Source organism: Cydia fagiglandana, chromosome 9 (genome assembly GCF_963556715.1).
Source record: "Cydia fagiglandana chromosome 9, ilCydFagi1.1, whole genome shotgun sequence".
Taxonomy (NCBI): domain Eukaryota; kingdom Metazoa; phylum Arthropoda; class Insecta; order Lepidoptera; family Tortricidae; genus Cydia; species Cydia fagiglandana.
Genome location: NC_085940.1, coordinates 5,793,847 through 5,813,461, shown reverse-complemented (window position 1 = coordinate 5,813,461; position 19,615 = coordinate 5,793,847). Strand labels below are relative to the sequence as shown.

Below are 19,615 nucleotides of genomic sequence, written 5' to 3'. Positions count from 1 at the left end.
ACTTTTGTTGGTCTTGAATTACGTTTTGCTGTTTAAGTATTATTAAATATTAAATAATAATATTTTCATTAAATGGTGTTCATAGGAAATAATGTTCATTTATATTATGTTAATTCATTATTGTGAAAAAGTAATTTGAATCAGCCTATATTCTATATACGGCGTACCATAGATGTTTTTATTTTTTGCACATTGTTAAGCGATGTTAATTATGGCCTTGAATGAGTGAACAAGGTTTCTAACAACTAAAAATCATGTTTCATCTGTGTCAGTGACATCCATGGCATCTCAGATTTTCTGTCCGTGACTTCGTCTGCGTAGTGACCCCTCTTTATACGTTATACCACATTATACTTTAATGAAATTAAACATTTTCAATAGTAGCAAGCAACATTTGAATAAAAAAATGCAAATTACTAATATTTCCTGGGTCTAGTTCAAATATGGTCTGTGAATAAAACTGATCCTATAAACAAAAGACTTTCGAGCTCGCAAAATCCTGTCTTTCCACCGTGATGTTGTCTCAACTCAACTTCTAGCATAACTAATATAACTTGAACCCTAGGTCTGTAACAACTGTGCCCAATCCAAGGTTGAACTTATACTGGTCTTATGGTGTCAATATTTTACATTGTACAAATGCATGACATGATAAAGTCAATAAAGATGGTATTCAATGGGTCTCGTCGGCGGTAAGTAAATATACGGGAACGGTACGACCATAATGCGCAAACTAGACAGGTTCAAAAATTCGTGAAGAAAATACTTTTATATATTTTCTCCACACCAGATGGTAAAGGCTCTCTTGGATGTTCAAAAACTGATAAGGAAGTTGTATTTTATCCACATGCGAGGCAAAAGTAATCAAGTGCATTTTTTGGAGTTGTTTTCTTATGTTTGCTGGTAGATTTACTTTTAAATGATAAATATTTAATAACATTCATGTTGAATCGATTTTCTTTGATTTTGTGTGATATTTTACAGTTAATATTTTCCTTGTGTCGGTGTGGTGAAAAATTTTGTGTTTCACTCGGTAGCAAAATGCTTTGAAACCCTCGCAACGCTCAAGATTCCATTTTCTGAACCACTCGCTACGCTAATTTACGAATCTTTCGCTTGCGCGTAGGGTTTGCACGACGGATCCGAAATGTATGGGAATATCCGCGGATCCGGATCCAGATCCGGATAATTTCATACATTTCGGATCCGGATTGCAAACCCTACTTGCGCGGTTATCAATATTAGCACGAGAGGTTAAACAATAACTTTGCCCCCTTGTAAAACAAATAACTCTTCCAATTGTGTCGCTTAACTTCAAACTCGGGTCTTACACTATTATTTACTTAGTGTCCTGTGGCTCGTCTACACGATGGGCCAGCGCCGGCCACTCCAAGGGACGCAGCACGCAGCCATGCGGTAGAATTAGATAGCAATATCACTTGCTCCTTCTAACGCATAAATGCGTCCCTTGGAGTGGCCGGCGTTGGCCCATCGTGTAGAGGAGCCATTAAATTGTATATAATTTTACTGTAGTCAATTGTCAGCCACCAATGCATTGATGCACCACATACAGTGCAATGGAAACTTGCACGGATTCATTAAATATTTCTAGAAACTTCGATCGTTTCATAACTGCATGTTTTCAGGTCATTCCCGCATCAAGAGGCTAAGGACAAACACTAGTTAACTGGAAGATATCTCACTCTACGAGGAAACCACAAGTGAGTAAAGTTATCATTTAGAGTTAAAGTACACACAAAGAAAAACTTTAAGCCGCAACTTCAAAGCGCCTCGCCTACGGCTCATAAAACACATCTTACATCTCGGTACTCGAATACAATGACACATATTACAAGTTTTTATTTACTTTTACCTGACCGTTGTCTGTCTGTCTGTGTGTAATCAAATCTTGCAAGTTAAATTTGATCCACTTCCCGGTTTCCGATTGAGCTGAAATTTTGCATACATACGTAAGTCAATGCAATATTATGGTGTCATGGAGCTGATCTGATGATGAAGACCGGAGGTGGCCATAGGAACTCTATGATAAAACAACGAAACCTAATTCTCGAGTCTCGATGAGTATTTAGTTGCCAGTGGAAAGAAAAGTGCAGTCAGCGATAAAAGCTTTTAATAAAAATGAAATTTTTGCCAAAAACTTATTAATAAAATGTACTTGAGGTAGACCAAGATGAGTCTGCAACGATTTTGATAGAACACGTAGTGCTAGTGTTTATTTATACTTCATAATTTCATAGAAGATTGACGTTTAAAATTTTTCCGTGATCGGGGTGGCCCTATAGCAGTAAAAGTTGTTTCAGTAGGTATAACCTACATATTTTCAACCCTCAGAGCACTGACTTCCTCACTGAGTGGTTGAATGGAAGAGAACCCTTATAGGGATAGGTTCGCCTTTGTACATTGTATACTTTCTTTTAATTGTATCCTGACGAGTCTTCCAAATAGCGTGTCTGCAATCCAAAATCGGTTCGTGAATGTCAAAAACGTACAATGTTCAATATTAGGATGCCGTCCATTTGGATGAATCCATTGTAACGGCATCCATTTGGAAGGCTCGTCAGTGGCCTGCTTTACACAGGCCAAAAAGATGAAATTCTAGGAAACCCCAAATCGTTTTAGCCTTCATCCTTCAATACACTGAACGAACGAGTCACACATCATGCACTCTAGATGGCATATTAAGAATGCTTTTGTCTGCCCGATTCGAAATTTAAGATACGTCAATTAATAGATCTAGAAACGAAATGGATTAAATATGTCAGTGTCAAAAGTGATGTTTTTGTTTGAAGAACACTGATATGTCTTATCCATATCGTGTCTCTGTTAATAGACGTATCTTAAAGTTCGAATCGGGCAGAGTGTTGCATGTTTAAAAACATAATATATTGTATTGTACCTACTTTTTATGAAAAGCTTTTTTTAGGGTTCCGTACCCAAAGGGTAAAACGGGACCCTATTACTAAGACTTCGCTGTCCGTCCGTCCGTCCGTCCGTCTGTCACCAGGCTGTATCTCACGAACCGTGATAGCTAGACAGTTGAAATTTTCACAGATGATGTATTTCTGTTGCCGCTATAACAACAAATACTAAAAACAGAATAAAATAAAGATTTAAATGGGGCTCCCATACAACAAACGTGATTTTTGACCAAAGTTAAGCAACGTCAGGAGGGGTCAGTACTTGGATGGGTAACCGTTTATTTTTTGTTTTTTTTTTTTTGCATTGTGGTACGGAACCCTTCGTGCGCGAGTCCGACTCGCACTTGCCCGGTTTTTTAATTTTTACTTTTTAACTCATTTCATTTACTTATTCCTGTAAGCCCGCGAAAACCTATAACCTACTTAATCCTGTAATATAATTATAGTAATCATTTTGTCAAAAATCACATTATAAATACCCTTTTTAAATAATCATAAAACAAAATAACATAAAAACAAGATAACGCGGTATCTATGGGAGGTAAACTGCGGTATGTGATCACGCCGACATGACTCAGCACTTGTGCAAATCGCCCGGCGTGTGCAATTGGGCATGCACTTGCAACGCGGGTGCACACTGCACAAATTGTGCATGAGATTGCACGCTTGTTACGGGATGGGTAAAAATGTGCACAAATATAGAGAAAAATGTAAAAAATAACAAATGTGTGAACAATTGAATAGGTATCGTTTGATTGGTCTTTTGAAATAACTATAAGGTTTATAAATAAAAAAACCGGGCAAGTGCGAGTCTGACTCGCGCACGAAGGGTTCCGTACCATAAAGCAAAAAAAAAAGCAAAAAAAAAAACGGTCACCCATCCAAGTACTGACCCCTCCCGACGTTGCTTAACTTTGGTCAAAAATCACGTTTGTTGTATGGGAGCCCCATTTAAATCTTTATTTTATTCTGTTTTTAGTATTTGTTGTTATAGCGGCAACAGAAATACATCATCTGTGAAAATTTCAACTGTCTAGCTATCACGGTTCGTGAGATACAGCCTGGTGACAGACAGACGGACAGACGGAAGGACGGACAGCGAAGTCTTAGTAATAGGGTCCCGTTTTACCCTTTGGGTACGGAACCCTAACAAGATAGGTTAGGTTTTGTTTTATGGCAATCCTGAAAAGTTACTATTATACGGGTTTCTGAGAAAAATCAAATTATGACTAACGAAAATGTGGACAAACAATACCTACATTATGATTTATGAAATTATGATTAAAAACTTTATGGGAAACAATAGACTCTTTATATTTATAAAGATTTTATCCCAAAAATATAAAAAAAACCGGGCAAGTGCGAGTCGGACTCGCGCACGAAGGGTTCCGTACTATAATGCAAAAAAAAAAACAAAAAAAAGCAAAAAAAGAAAACGGTCACCCATCCAAGTACTGACCACTCCCGACGTTGCTTAACTTTGGTCAAAAATCACGTTTGTTGTATGGGAGCCCCATTTAAATCTTTATTTTATTCTGTTTTTAGTATTTGTTGTTATAGCGGCAACAGAAATACATCGTCTGTGAAAATTTCAACTGTCTAGCTATCACGGTTCATGAGATACAGCCTGGTGACAGACGGACGGACGGACAGACGGACGGACAGCGAAGTCTTAGTAATAGGGTTCCGTTTTACCCTTTGGGTACGGAACCCTAAAAACAACACGTTAATCGAGCTTAATAATATGTAGAAGCTTAGAGCTACTTCGCTACTTAGTAGAAGCTACTTCGAAACTTTTTGGTTGATTTAACCAAAACTACCTACATCAAAGCTTATTACAAGTAAAAGGACGTACGTAGTGCTTGGAAGATACGCCCTTTTTGTCTTTACCTTTTACGGAAGGAACTGGTACGAAACGTTTCTAGTACCTATACACTTCGAAGGTACTTATTTCTTTATTTGCGTTGATTTAAATATTTACAATGACATTTTTTTGCAATATATGTAGGAAAGTGCTAACACTAAAATTAAAACGTAAGCATTACTTACTTGTTTTTGACACGACTTGTAAATTAATTTCTGTTGATCATCTCACAAATAATCAACTTTTTTACTACGCCACATCTTGTACTCTTATTTAGAAGCCCGGACTTAAGTAAGTATAAGGTTTTATGTTTATTATAGTAGGAAATACATGTAATATAAACAAAAAAAATATTAACTAAAATTAAAAACTACATAAAGCTACAACTAACTACAACATAAACTAAAATAACCTATAAATAAAAAACTAGCTCCAGTATAAGTATATCAAAAGCTTCAACATTCTATACCCTCTTACTTTATACAAGCCGCCATCGCCTTCGCGCCAAAATTGAATACAATCAATATTTTAAGTAGTCCACTTGACCCCATTGTCCCCGTTCGGGGAGACAGGCCGAAAGGCCGTCCAGAATTATCCACTTAATACGATGAATAGGTAATTTAATTGAACGAATTGGTATCTGTCTATTTAGATATAGTGGGGCGTACCCTAGTGACAATCGTATATCGAGAAATGCCAAATGAGAAGAAACAAGACCGAAGTGATCCCATAAGAGCTCCGTGAACAAAGTTTTGTAAGAAGCTCTACCTACTTTATGGGTTAATGTAGTTACTAAGTAGCTCTTTTATTTCTCTATGGATTAATTTATTTACTAACTAGCTCTCTAATTCTCTATGGATTAATCTAGTTACTAACGACTTAGCTCTTTTGTTTCTCTATAGGTTAATGTAGTTACTAAGTAGCTCATTTATTTTTATATGGATTAATGCAGTTACTAACTAGCTTTTTATTTCTTTATGGATTAATGTAGTTACCAGTGGCGGCGCGTCCATAAAAGCCGATTCCCACCGGCTTGCCTGTTTTTGGACGTTTGAGCAGAGTTGTAAAGGAAATATGTAAGCCAAATTAGCGGCTTGCCTATGAATATGTTTGACGCGCCGCCACTGGTAGTTACTAACTAGCTGTTTTATTTTTCTATGGATTAATGTAGTTACTAACTAGCTCTTTAATTTTGTATGGATTAATGTAATTACTGACTAGCTTTTTTATTTCTCTATGGATTAATGTAGCTGCATGGCTACTGGTAACTATATTATAACCAGTTGGCTCTCACCCTGTCCGTTTTATCCGTCCACGGCTGAAAGATGACAATATAACTCAATTTGTCGCCATCCAACTATTACTGCAATTACGCCATTTTGCCTGCGAAATGACTGACGTGATCTAATCAAGCTGCCCTGTCAACTTGTGAAGGAAATGCTGCTTTATAGCGTTGATAGAGGGTTTAATTTAGCTTGAGTTGTAGTGGATGTTATTGTTTGTGGATAAATATACTTATGTACCTATGTACTTTTTTTTTTAAAAGATTCAGAATAAATAATAAATATTTAGTGAGTCTTTACGTTCAGTTTAATTGCGTTTCCTTACATAAATATTTACGGTACAGTCAACAACAGAGCTATGAATACAGGCAAAGTGTCAAAAATATGTAAGTATACAGTACTTTATTGCCTGTACATTAAGGTCGTGTATACATATTTTTGGCACTTTGCCTGTATTCGTAGCTCTGTTGTTGACTGTACAATATGCCATTAGTAAAACTAGTCACTATTATAGTATGCAAGTACATTATAAATAGGTATGTAGGTATTTATTACCTGTGATTATAATCATTACTGGTTAGAAAAATATAATATCGCTTTCTTGACGACACATTTGTGACATTATCAATGAAAAGCGACCTTATTGTCGATGGCGCTTACGCCATTATTAACGATGCTTCGATATAAATACAATGCCGCGCGACGCTGTGCGGCGTAAGCGCCATCGACAATAAGGTCCCTTTTCATAGATAATGCCTCATTTAGTTTAGGGACAACGTATTTCCTTTTTTAAACACAAAAACGGTGCAAATAATAGAGGTAAGTATATCATAATTTTAAGCAAAAAAAAATATTCGGTGATTTGCTAAAAAGTGTATATAAAAATCCTTTCATTACCTTATCAGAGTTGTAATAAACGAGTAATTAGGTCTTGAGAAAACAGCATGAAAATATACGCTCCTCACGAAATCTTCGATAAACGTAATTAGGAAGACAAATCCGTGTAAAAAGTCGTTTATGGGCCATTGTGGCTTTATCTCGACGGCTGCCTGTGATGAGAAAAACAATAAAAAAATAATTATGAAATGTTATAGGAATTGTTCTGTGAGTTTACCGCTACCAGCGGTTTTACGCGGCGTCAGAGCTAAGTAATATAGAGTAGTTCATCTTTGAATAAAATAATTTAAGCGGGCACGCTTGATCTTGATACAACACGTATCCATACGCGTGGACACCGCGTCCACACTGGGTGCGTAGACAAGATGCCAATCATTCACGCTCCGTAGCGTAGACTAATACCAATTCCACCTCAGTGCGTCTCACTCTCTCATTGGACAAACACAATTGGACAAAGAAATTGGACAGGTGGAATACCACCCGTAGTTATATCTCTCTAATTTCTCTATTACTCTTCCATATTAGTGCGACAGAGACTTGTCTACGTACTCAGATGTTGATCCGCACTTCACTCGATGTGCAAGCGAGTTAGTGCTTTACACGCACGTTCCGCATGCAGGAGCGGTGTGGGGATCCACATCCAATGTGAAGTCTTCACTGAAGAGTTGAAGACCGCCTTGCAGAGGCACAGTTGTCTTGGAGTTACGTGAATTAGAAGGGATCGGGCATGAGTTAACTGGAATATGCCGGGTGTGGCCCGTAACACGAGCAAATAATTAAAACATAGATTGTACTCTTCTAACGGTGACACTTTTGTTCAACAACTTTTAAAAATTATGAAGTATTTGGACTCCCTATTTGTCATACAAAATAAATATTATCTTCAATCCATTGAAGACTTCAATGGACGCCATCGCCACGCCATATCATTGAGATTGACGTTGCTTGTCACGCCTTAGACGTAACAAAATTCGCAATACACTCGTCTTATAATAAACTTTAAAGTGTATTAAAAATCAAACCACAAGTTATTTTTAAAAGTCGCTGAAAACATGTTGGTCAGTATGAGGAGTACAGCTTACGGTTTAATTTTTTGCTCATATTACAGGCCACACCAGGTATGACCGTCGAACGTACATTTCAAAATTATCATAGATAGATTACTGTGTTAGTCCTTCTACTGTGCATGCTTGTTCGACGAGCTCTACAAACTTTTTACAGGAGTTTGTTAAGGTTCCGTTCCGTACCAGGTGCAAACATTCTGATGCCAGTGCGGAAGGCATGTTTTATTCAACTTTTTTTCTATAACAAGTTATTAGAATTCTTTGTTCGAGATCCGATCCGAACTTCACTAGATAGAGATCGACTCATCCAATCTCGTCCAATTGACCTGGGGCCTTACCATAATGTCCTTAATCCTTATTGCGATTCTGTTTAGTAGTAGTAGTAAACACTTTATTGCACAAAACAAGTACATAATACAGAGAGAATACAGTAAATGTGTACAAAGGCGAACTTATCCCGTTAAGGGATCTACACAGAGACAGACACACAGTCAGCGACAGACACAGGCGACAGAGACGCGAGAGGTCTCTGTCTCCTCGCGAACTGTCGCTTATGTGTTGCCTATGGTCAAGTGATGGTCGCGGCGCGAACCTCCACCTTCAATTCAGCAATTCAGTTTAGGTTATATAAACATTTAGAACACTTTTCCATTCTGGCGGTCTAGCATAAGTTGCGTTCTCGTTCTGTATGGAGTCGCGCGCGAAAATGCGACTCATGCTAGACCGTCAGATACAGGCAGTAGCAGAAGTAGCTAACCGGACGGGATGATCAAAATGACGCTCTTATTCTCTGCATAATAAAGTTCAGTTTAGTTCATTTTTAGGGTTCCGTACCTCAAAAGGAAAAAACGGAACCCTTATAGGATCACTCGTGCGTCTGTCTGTCCGTCTGTCCGTCTGTCACAGCCAATTTGCTCCGAAACTACCGGACCAATTAAGTTGAAATTTGGTACACATATGTAAGTCTGTGACCCAAAGACGGATATCTAACGTCAACAAATGAATTTTAAACATAGGGGCTACTTTTGGGGGGTAAACGATAAAATTAAAAAACAAAGTTTTGAAAACTATATCGTGTTACATATCAAACGAAAGAGCTCATTTTGGGAATCTCAAATATATTTTTGTTATAAATTTAGGATAAAAATTTTAGAAGTTATTCTAGAAAATAGACAAAAAATGACCATTCCCCCCCCTCTATCTCTGAAACTACTGGGTCTAAAATTCTGAAAAAAATACACAAAATAGTCCTTTACCTAAAGATGACAGGAAAACCTATTAGAAATCTAGAGTCAAGCGTGAGTCGGATTTAAGAACATAAATGCGGTTAACGTTTTTTTAGGGACACAGCCGCAATGGTTTAAGTGAAACGTGATGTAGACAGCTATTGCGAAGGCCATAGGCCGATATCCGCATAAGGCCGAAGGCCCGAAGCGTCCCAAAGTGGCGTTCCTTTAGCTTCAAGCGTGAGTCGGACTGAAGACAAAAAATGCGACTAGGCTGTAACTGGCACATAGCCGCAATGGTACTTGTAGTACAGTCAACAGCAGAAGTTGCTAAGCGGGCGAGGTGTTCAAAATTACCTTGACATGCTCTTATTGTCTTAACTATAAAGTCGCGTCCAGATCATTTTAAACCACTCACCAGCTTAGCAACTTCTGTTGCTGACTGTACTGATTGATTAGGTTACTATTGTTACGTGTTTTAAAAAGCACTAGGTATACAGGGTGGCTAAAAAATAAACTAAGTGTATTCCCGTTGCCAATGTTGCCAACGTGCAACCCTGAAATCGCGGGGAAAAATTTGGCTGTTTCATACATTTAGGCTGGTCCGTTTTCTATGGGAGGATACTTCTTTTTTCGCGATTTCGGGGTTGGTCCCATACTAAAAGTCGCTCAGTAGAATCCCAAAACCTCCCTGGCTACGGAAATACACTTTTATTTTTGGCCATCCTGTAGGTATTATCTCTCTTCGGCCTTCGCTTTTAAAACACTTTCGGAAGTTGTAGGAAGCGCGACCCGTCGGACGCTCGAGTTTTCACTGTTTTCAGCTCTACGCATTTGGACACTTGTACTATTGTTCGGCATTTAATCTTCAGAGATGTAAAGATATAAGCCACCACGCCAGAAAACTTCATGTTACATCTGGTTTTTGATTGACCCATTCGGGTTTTTCAAGACGTTTCACGTACAAAAAAATGTTGAAAATTATGTGATGTACGGAACCCTTGAAAGGCGAGTCCGACTCGCACTTGACCAGTTTTATTCATTTGGAACCCATTGCTGTATCATTGTTAGTCTTTAGTCGACACACGTATCTGGGTGTGTATGGACAATTTGTATGAATCATGTATTGTTTGTAAGTGATCTATTGTATGATTAAGCATCTATTGGCATAATTATCATTCACGTAGCCGTTTAGACTGTGTTGTGGATGTGTATGTCTGCAATTAGGTATAGTCACAGAATAAATAATAGTACTAGGTACAGAAGACTGACTCTCTAACAAAACGCGTCTGTCACGAACAGCACAGATATGGCCGCTAGGTGGCGACAGCGCCACGCGCGGCTTATGGCAAACCCCAAAATTGGGGTCGAACGGATGGACTTTTAGCTACCTGTAGCAAAGCGACGAAATCGCGGAGTGAGCCACGCCTGGTACAGGGCCGTTCAAAAGTGCATGGAAGATGTCGACCGTAATGCTTTAATATTACGGTTGATTGTTGAAACATTTCCATGCACTTTTCAACGCCCGTGTAACTATGTCTTCCCATACATGAAAGAGACTAGCGATCCGCCCCGGTTTTGAACGTGGAACGTGTGTCTATTTTATTAAATAGAGTGATTCTTGAGGAGGGTTTAGGTGTATAATTTGTTAACACGTTCAAAACCGGGGCGGATCGCTAGTCTCTTTCATGTATGGGAAGACATAGTTACACGGGCGTTGAAAAGTGCATGGAAATGTTCAGTAGGTGAAAACCGCATGAAATACCATACCATGATAGCCACGCCACCTTCTACTGTCAGTTTCTCTAATCAAATAGTGTATTGTACTGTCACAGATCATATAATACTAGTACAGATACCCAATCCCATACTAAAAACGCGCACCGTCCTAAGTTTCTTATACTTGTAGCTAATTTTTTAGTTCACAGCCACGAACTAGATGGCGTGCGGAGCAACACGGAGCTAAAAAACTCTTACGATTAACATGCGTTGAAATTGCGTTGAAATAGCCTTCTTGCGACATCTGTTGTAGCTTTGACGCATTAAACCTACGCGTCACATTTACTTTTAAGGTTTATTATCACTAGATGGCGTTTCTGATATCGGCGACATAATTAAAATTTATTTACATATTAAGTCAATTTACGATAATGAAATCAATTTGACTTTTTTGTTACTTTTTTTGTATTATTAAATTGAAGTTTGATCGTGTACTTTAGTAAGGCGTCAAAGTATCGTTACAAAACACAGAGGGGCTACCGCGAAAACCGAAATTCGCAAATTGCGGGGATCTTTCTCTTTTACTCCAAAGAAGGCGTAATTAGAGTGACAGAGAAAAATGCCTGCAATTTGCAAACTTCGATTTTCGCGGTTATAGGCCTGGTCATGTTCTCATCGCTTAGGTACCTTGCTTCGACGCAAGGCCCCAACGTTGTCTGTTCTCTTTGACGGCACAGCAACTAGTATCAATTCCCTATCCTCGCTCTTTTAAAAATGCTGTTTGTCAAAAAATGACAACCATACTGTTGACAAGATGGACTTCAAATCAAGGTGTTACCGTTTTAGGTGGTGTCAAGTTGTGTATGTGTGCGTAAAAATGTATATAATAATAATTTAGCCTATATACGTCCCACTGCTGGGCACAGGCCTCCTCTCACTCGCAAGAAGGCTTGGGCTATAGTCCCCACGCTGGCCCAATGCGGATTGGGGACTTCACATACACCTTTGAATTTCTTCGCGGATGTATGCAGGCACAGATCATATAATACTAGTACAGATACCCAATCCCATACTAAAAACGCGCACCGTCCTAAGTTTCTTATACTTGTAGCTAATTTTTTAGTTCACAGCCACGAACTAGATGGCGTGCGGAGCAACACGGAGCTAAAAAACTCTTACGATTAACATGCGTTGAAATTGCGTTGAAATAGCCTTCTTGCGACATCTGTTGTAGCTTTGACGCATTAAACCTACGCGTCACATTTACTTTTAAGGTTTATTATCACTAGATGGCGTTTCTGATATCGGCGACATAATTAAAATTTATTTACATATTAAGTCAATTTACGATAATGAAATCAATTTGACTTTTTTGTTACTTTTTTTGTATTATTAAATTGAAGTTTGATCATGTACTTTAGTAAGGCGTCAAAGTATCGTTACAAAACACAGAGGGGCTACCGCGAAAACCGAAATTCGCAAATTGCGGGGATCTTTCTCTTTTACTCCAAAGAAGGCGTAATTAGAGTGACAGAGAAAAATGCCTGCAATTTGCAAACTTCGATTTTCGCGGTTATAGGCCTGGTCATGTTCTCATCGCTTAGGTACCTTGCTTCGACGCAAGGCCCCAACGTTGTCTGTTCTCTTTGACGGCACAGCAACTAGTATCAATTCCCTATCCTCGCTCTTTTAAAAATGCTGTTTGTCAAAAAATGACAACCATACTGTTGACAAGATGGACTTCAAATCAAGGTGTTACCGTTTTAGGTGGTGTCAAGTTGTGTATGTGTGCGTAAAAATGTATATAATAATAATTTAGCCTATATACGTCCCACTGCTGGGCACAGGCCTCCTCTCACTCGCAAGAAGGCTTGGGCTATAGTCCCCACGCTGGCCCAATGCGGATTGGGGACTTCACATACACCTTTGAATTTCTTCGCGGATGTATGCAGGTTTCCTCACGATGTTTTCCTTCACCGAAAAGCAAGTTGTAAATATCAAATGATATTTCGTACATAAGTTCCGAAAAACTCATTGGTACGAGCCAGGATTTGAACCCGCGACCTCCGGATTGAAAGTTGGACGTCATATCCACTCGGCCACCACCGCTTCACGTATATGTGTGCTCTTTTAGGGATGTGAAATGTCGATTTTAATCATGTTATATATTGATAAACGCTACACAGCGGAACGAAATAGCGATTAATTGAAGCTTCAATAAGTATCTTCGTAAAACATAAACAGCAAGATGGATTCACATTGTTAATCGTCATAGAAGGTAGCATCCTATAGAAGTAGTATACGCGTGCCTCCGTGAGGGACTAAACCATAGATATAATATATACTTAAAGATTACGTCTAAGCGAGCTGTCACTTTTACCACTTTTGTTTTAACAATGTAACTCCACCTTGCTGTAGCCATGTCGATAAAGTCATATCGATAAACTATCGACATATCTTGCAATTTTAATTTTACTTCAAAGGTTTAACGATACCTAAAATGAACAAAAACGCTTTTATTCTTTATTGTGGTTATCAGATCACAATTTTATCGTCACGCCCCAGCAGGGAAGGGAAAGTTCAGATATTTAGTTAAATACATAAATACCTACTAAAATATGTGTCCCACAATAATTGAATTGTTTTATTATATTATATATTATCCATTAGCATTTCAATTATGTTTATGTTTAACGAAGATATTGAAGCTTCAATTAATAGCTATTTCGTTCCGCTGTGTAGCGTTTATCGATATATAACATGATTAAAATCGACTTTTCACATCCCTAAAAGAGCACACATACATGTTTTTACGCACACCTACACAGCCTGGATGAACCAAAAAAGGCAACACTTTGATTAGAAGTTCATCTTGTCAACAGTATGGTTGTCCTTTTTTGACAAATGGCATTTTTATAAGAGCGAGGAGAGAGAAGTGATACTAGTTGCTGCGCCGTCAATAAGCGCTATGATTTATTTTAATAATAATATTCTTGGCGCTATGCGATCATAGATTAGGAATCCTCTAGACCGAGTTTAGAGCAATTATTTCATGCAACCGATGATGCCAAAAATGCGGAGGTGCGCGGGACGAGGTGAGCGAAGTCCCGTGCCGTGATTGTTCCGTTCCTACACGGACGTCACACAAAGACACTTTCGACTCGAACATGGAGTAAAACTACCGTATGCATGGCAGAGGGGGTAGCGCGACTATGCTCAGTCTGTAGGATGTTTTGTCTGTGTATGCGATGCATTGCTTGCTGTGCACGTGGCCTTGAGAGGCCCAAGGTTGCGCCGATACGAAAGATTTGATACTTACGTTACGTTCATTAAAATCGAAACTAAGCGAATGTAGCTTTAGCATGATAAACGCTTAATAATCTTAATTTCAAGTTAAATATTAAATAAATGAATGTGAAGTTTTTCTATGAAAAGGGACCTTATTGTCGAAGGCGCTTACGCCATTATTAACGATGTTCCGATAAAAATACAACGCCACGCGACGCTGTGCGGCGTAAGCGCCATCGACAATAAGGTCCCTTTTCATAGATAATGCCCCAAATAACTATCATAGTACATTCTTAGACTGATTGACTAAGTCCCACCCCACGATAAGCATAAGGAGGCTTGTGTTAATGGGTAGATTGGGTAGGTACTTTCTCAGAAAACGTACGATATATATATATATATCTCGGCTCCGTGTATTTTTTATGCCATTTAGGGTTGTGAGACCCTTGGTCTAATGCTCTACAGCTTTTTAAAGAGCTATCAAAAAGACTGATCTATTTCACTGGTGACCGAAGAGCTGGCAGCTTTCTCGCACAACGTTTTAGCATCGCAATATAGTGGGGAAATACTGCCAGCGTCCTCGGCACCAAGCCAAAGGAGCCAAATTTCTTAGATTTTTATTTTATTCAGTATTCGTTTTTAGTTTCAATTTAGTTTTATTTTATAGATAAGTTTAAGTTACTTTATTTTTTTAAGTACCTACCTAAAACAGAAAATAAACAATGAATACATAGAAAACACCCATGACTCAGGAACAAATATCTGTGCTCATCAGTCATCAAGTGTTCGGCAAAGACGGTGCCACACCACGGGATTCCTACTAGAAATCTTAATAAGAACATGACTCAAACGCCGCGATCTTGGTCGAAGAAGTAATTTGAGTATGAGAAGATTGAGTGTTATTTATTTATAAATGGACTTGTATACACTGAATAAACACATAAATTGTATCAGCCTCCCTCAACCTTTTCCCAAGCTCCTTAAGGAGCATATGTGCGCCTCTGCCCCACGAACCAAGTGTCTCGACGCCAAATGCGACGAATTCGTATTGGGCGCCGAGACAGCTGTACTTGGCTACCTTTAGACGCTCCCGAGTGTCCGCCGCCGCGCCAGCACGCCTGCTGGTCGATGGGACGTAGGACGCCGCTAGCGTGTCAGCGCAAGTGGCGTCCCATACCAACGCACGACCCATCTTCCAGGGAATCAGTGACATCCCGTCAGGGCGCTTACCGTCGTTCCGCACTATTTGGGGCTCTAGAGCGGCGGGAACGCCGGCACTGACAAGCGCCCTTCTCAGGATGTCATTGAGGGCGGAATGGCGAGACAGGCGACCGGCACCTGAAGAGCAGGCGAGCCCGTGGTGGCCGAGGCTATCCACTTCAGATCCACATGAGGCGCAGTTGTGGTCGGCACAGACAGCAACACCTTAGCCGGAGACCAGCGGCTATGCGAAGTGTCTCTGGGTCTATAAAGGTGCCGGTGTTAGGCGAGGGATACGCGTGTAGCCACTGACCTGATTCTGGCCTAGATGATGCCAGAAGCCTCGCAATATAGAGTTGTCTAAAGTAATAAATAACCATTCACCTGACTAGCTGGCTTGTCGAATCGAAGGTCACAGTTGGAATTTCTATTGTTTGCGTCTAATCTAAACTAGGACGAAAGAGACGGCAAACAGTGTCCCTTTATTAGTTAATTCTATCCTTTTCTAGTTTAATGATAAGTAATTGGTTGATAACCCATTTCTAGTAGAAAATATGTTTATTTATATTCCTCAGACCATTAAGTTCGCATGTTGTGATTTAAAGTTTATTTGCTTAGTGTTTGTATCTATTGTAAAACCTTCACCCCTGGTCCTTATTACATTTATTAATTTTATAATACTGTAATTTTATTTCAATAACTTATTAAAATTAGAAACATTGTAGAAGTAAGTCATACAACACGAATCCCGGAATTCCCACGGCACGCGGCATATTAGCATATTGATTGAGGTCATTAACCCCGTGTGGCACCAACTCTGCCGATCACCTTATCACACAAATAAATGCCCTTAGGGATCATCCATTAATTACGTCATATGATTTTTTTTGACCCCTCCCCCCTCCTCGTCACATTTTGCAAATCCCTCCCCACCTAGTGTGACGTCACATTACAGGCAATTTTGTTTTCAACGAAATCGGCAATACTAACTCGGCATTTGTTTTTAATAAAAAAATATTTTTGGTAAAAGAAATATTAGTAATTTTATAACACAAAACCAATTAGGACTCAAAATTACCTACTTCCAAAACCTCATTATTTAAAAGTACAGCGAATAAAAAAATATAAATTAATTTTCGGTTACTGATGAATAGTGATGAAGTTAAAATGACGTCACAATCTTTGTGACTCCCCCCTCCCCCATGTCACATTTTCTTGACCTCCTCCCACCCCCTAAACGTGTGACGTAATTAATGGATGACCCCTTACCGGGATTCGAACCCAGGAGCATCGGCTTCACAGGCAGGGTCATTCTACCCACTAGGCCAGACCGATCGCCAAATAAGGTAATAACATGACTCATATTAGGAGTCATTAGGAGATTCATAGTTGTATTGTATTGTATAACAAATTATAAATAAATAAATCGTAGATAAATATTAGGGCCTAGAGGGTAGATCAAGCCGCAGGACGTAGTGCGTGCCATCATGGCATGCCCCATACCGTAATTAGTGAACGTCCTCTAACAGTACCTCCTCAGGGCTCTCCAGTGTCCTCTCTCTCTGATCTACTGTCTTAGCACAGTAGGAGCGCTGCGACAGCACAGAATAAATAATAGTAGGTAGTACTACTACCGTACAGAAAGGACACTTCCTACAAAACCCAAGTTTGACAGCGATTCAGGAACAAATCATGCTATCCCTTTCTACTGAATGTCACTATTTCTTTATGATTTTTTTATTTTGGTTATTAAGGGTTGTCAAAATTCAAGTCTTAAGCTGTGGTTGTGCACGCAATAGGACGTCAAGTGGCGACGCACTGGCAAAAGTATTTCGCTTGCGTGATAGACTACTAGGTAGACTAGGTACCCATCCGTCTCATATAAACTAAGTTATAAAGAGCTCGGTACCTACCCATCGTTTGATTTGTGCAGTAGACACGCGAGAGGCAATTAGCGTGACTCACGCCTGAGTCGCGCCATAGTACATTGTGCTAGCCTCGCGCCTCGCCGTTCTCGCCGGGCATTCGCCGGGCGACTGGACGAGCTTGATTCGGAACGAGTGTTGCTTTGCGTGTTTTAAACTACCTATATGATTGAAAAATAAAACACAGTAAACCTTTTTTTTTCTTCAGAATTTCATTGTCATTTGGATTTTTTAATTACCTACTTATACTGCAAAACGTACCTAATTCAAGACCAAAAAAAGTAAGAAAATGTTGCCACTTTTTACTAGCGCGTCTTATATTTATCCAAAAATAAGTAAATAATAGTACATTATTGTCGAGGCTCGGAAGTAGCTACTTGCAGGCTGAGGATTCGTTTTAAACGGACGACCTTGGGAGTCCGTTTAATTGAATCCGAAGCCAGCAAGTAGCCTTCCAGCCGAGTCATATATAGTGCTTTTCTCAAAAATGGTGCAAGAAATATAAATATCATAGAAATATTTTACAAAAGCAACGTTCTTAAGTATTTGTTTTCACAGAAAAAAGCCCATGCCGCCTTTTTATTAAAAAAAAAAAATAGAAGTGTATTTTTCTGGCAAAAATACGCCAACCTATTTGAGACAGCTAAATAGTCGCAGTACTAATCATCTGTTTGGCTGTTTAATGGGCCTGTGCCTTCATTTGATATGGTCATTTCAACTTTTAAAAAGTTTGGATCTCGACAAATAATGGAATTTGTATGCAACATTGCAGTCCCAAAATCGAGACTGCAATGTTTTTAACTTTTTAATTTTTTACTGACCATAAACTACGCGCTTCGCGACCTATTTTTTATACGGCAAAGTCGACTTTGCTGTCCATTTTTGAGAAAAAGTACTTTTTTAAATCGTAAGAGTAAAATTACTAATAAATAAATTATCTTAGCGTGATTATCAGTGTTCGGCAAACTTGGTGCCACGCGGGGTTAATGACCTCAGTCATTATGCTAATACGGATATGCCGTGGGAATTCCGGGATCCGTGTTGTATTACTTCCTTATTCAATGTTTCTAATATTAATAGGTTAATGAAATTAAATTATATTACAGTATAATAAATATAATAATGAATAGCGGTGATGGTTTTACAATACCTAGGTAAACACTAAGCAAATAAACTTTCAATCACAACATGCGAACTTAATGGTCCGAGGAATATAAATCAACATATTTTCTACTAGAAATGGGTTCTCAACCAATTTCTTATCTTTAAACTAGAAAAGGATACAATTGACTAATAAAGGGACATAGTTTGCTGTCTCTTTCGTCCTAGTTTAGTTTAGACGGAAACAATAGAAATTCCAACTGTGACCTTCGACAAGCCAGGTAGTCGGGTAAATGGTTGTTTTTTACTTTAGATAAGTTTATTATTTTAAACAATACTATATTTAACACGGGTGCAAAAAATAAGAAGACAAGTATGTCTTATAATTTATACGGGAAATTGAAATAATACTCGGTTAAAGAGTATGTTTTTTAAATAATAATGATTTTTATTCATTTTCATTTACAAATAAATAACACTTAGGTACTATTCTAATACTCAAATTACTTTTTCGACCAAGATCGCGGCGTTTATGTCATGTCCATATAAATATCGCGGCGTTTATGTCATGTCCATTTCTAGTAGGAATCCCACGGCGTGGCACCAAGTTTGCCGAACACTGGTGATTATTATCAAAAGGAATTTATTATATATAATTATTGCAGTGGCAACATTGTCTTACTTTTTTTGGTCTTGAATTACGTTTTGCAGTTTAGGTACCCAACTAAGTGTGTTTTGTATCTTATTCAGTGCGGCTACCATGTGTTGACATTACATGTTTACGATCCCATAGAAAAAGTTGTACAGTATGACCTACCTAATCACTTCGAACAAAATGGCTAACGGTCCAAAAATGACCCTGTATGGCCTTTATTTATAACTTTATCAGACATTGTCATTTGTCAATATTACATACAAAATAGCCAGGGAGGCTCGCGAGCCACAAGTGAGTGGTTAGCGGGCCGCATGCGAGCCGCGGGCCGCCTGTTGCCGATCGCTGCATTGAAATGAGAGTCGGGCCACAGAATAAATAATAGTACTAAGTACAGAATACTCACTCTCTAACAAAACGCGTCTGTTACGTTCAGCACAGATATGGCCGCTAGGTG

General features: G+C 38.9%; 1 protein-coding gene across 2 annotated transcripts in view; it reads left to right on the top strand.

The window, feature by feature from the left end:
- Positions 1-19,615, top strand: part of LOC134667205 (guanine nucleotide-binding protein subunit gamma-e) — a 103,137-nt gene that overhangs the window by 11,928 nt on the left and 71,594 nt on the right. For both annotated transcript variants that reach the window (XM_063524531.1, XM_063524530.1), the window contains exon 2: positions 1,647-1,721. The gene's annotated coding sequence lies outside the window, so the exon portion shown is untranslated. The remainder of the gene's footprint in view (positions 1-1,646; positions 1,722-19,615) is intronic.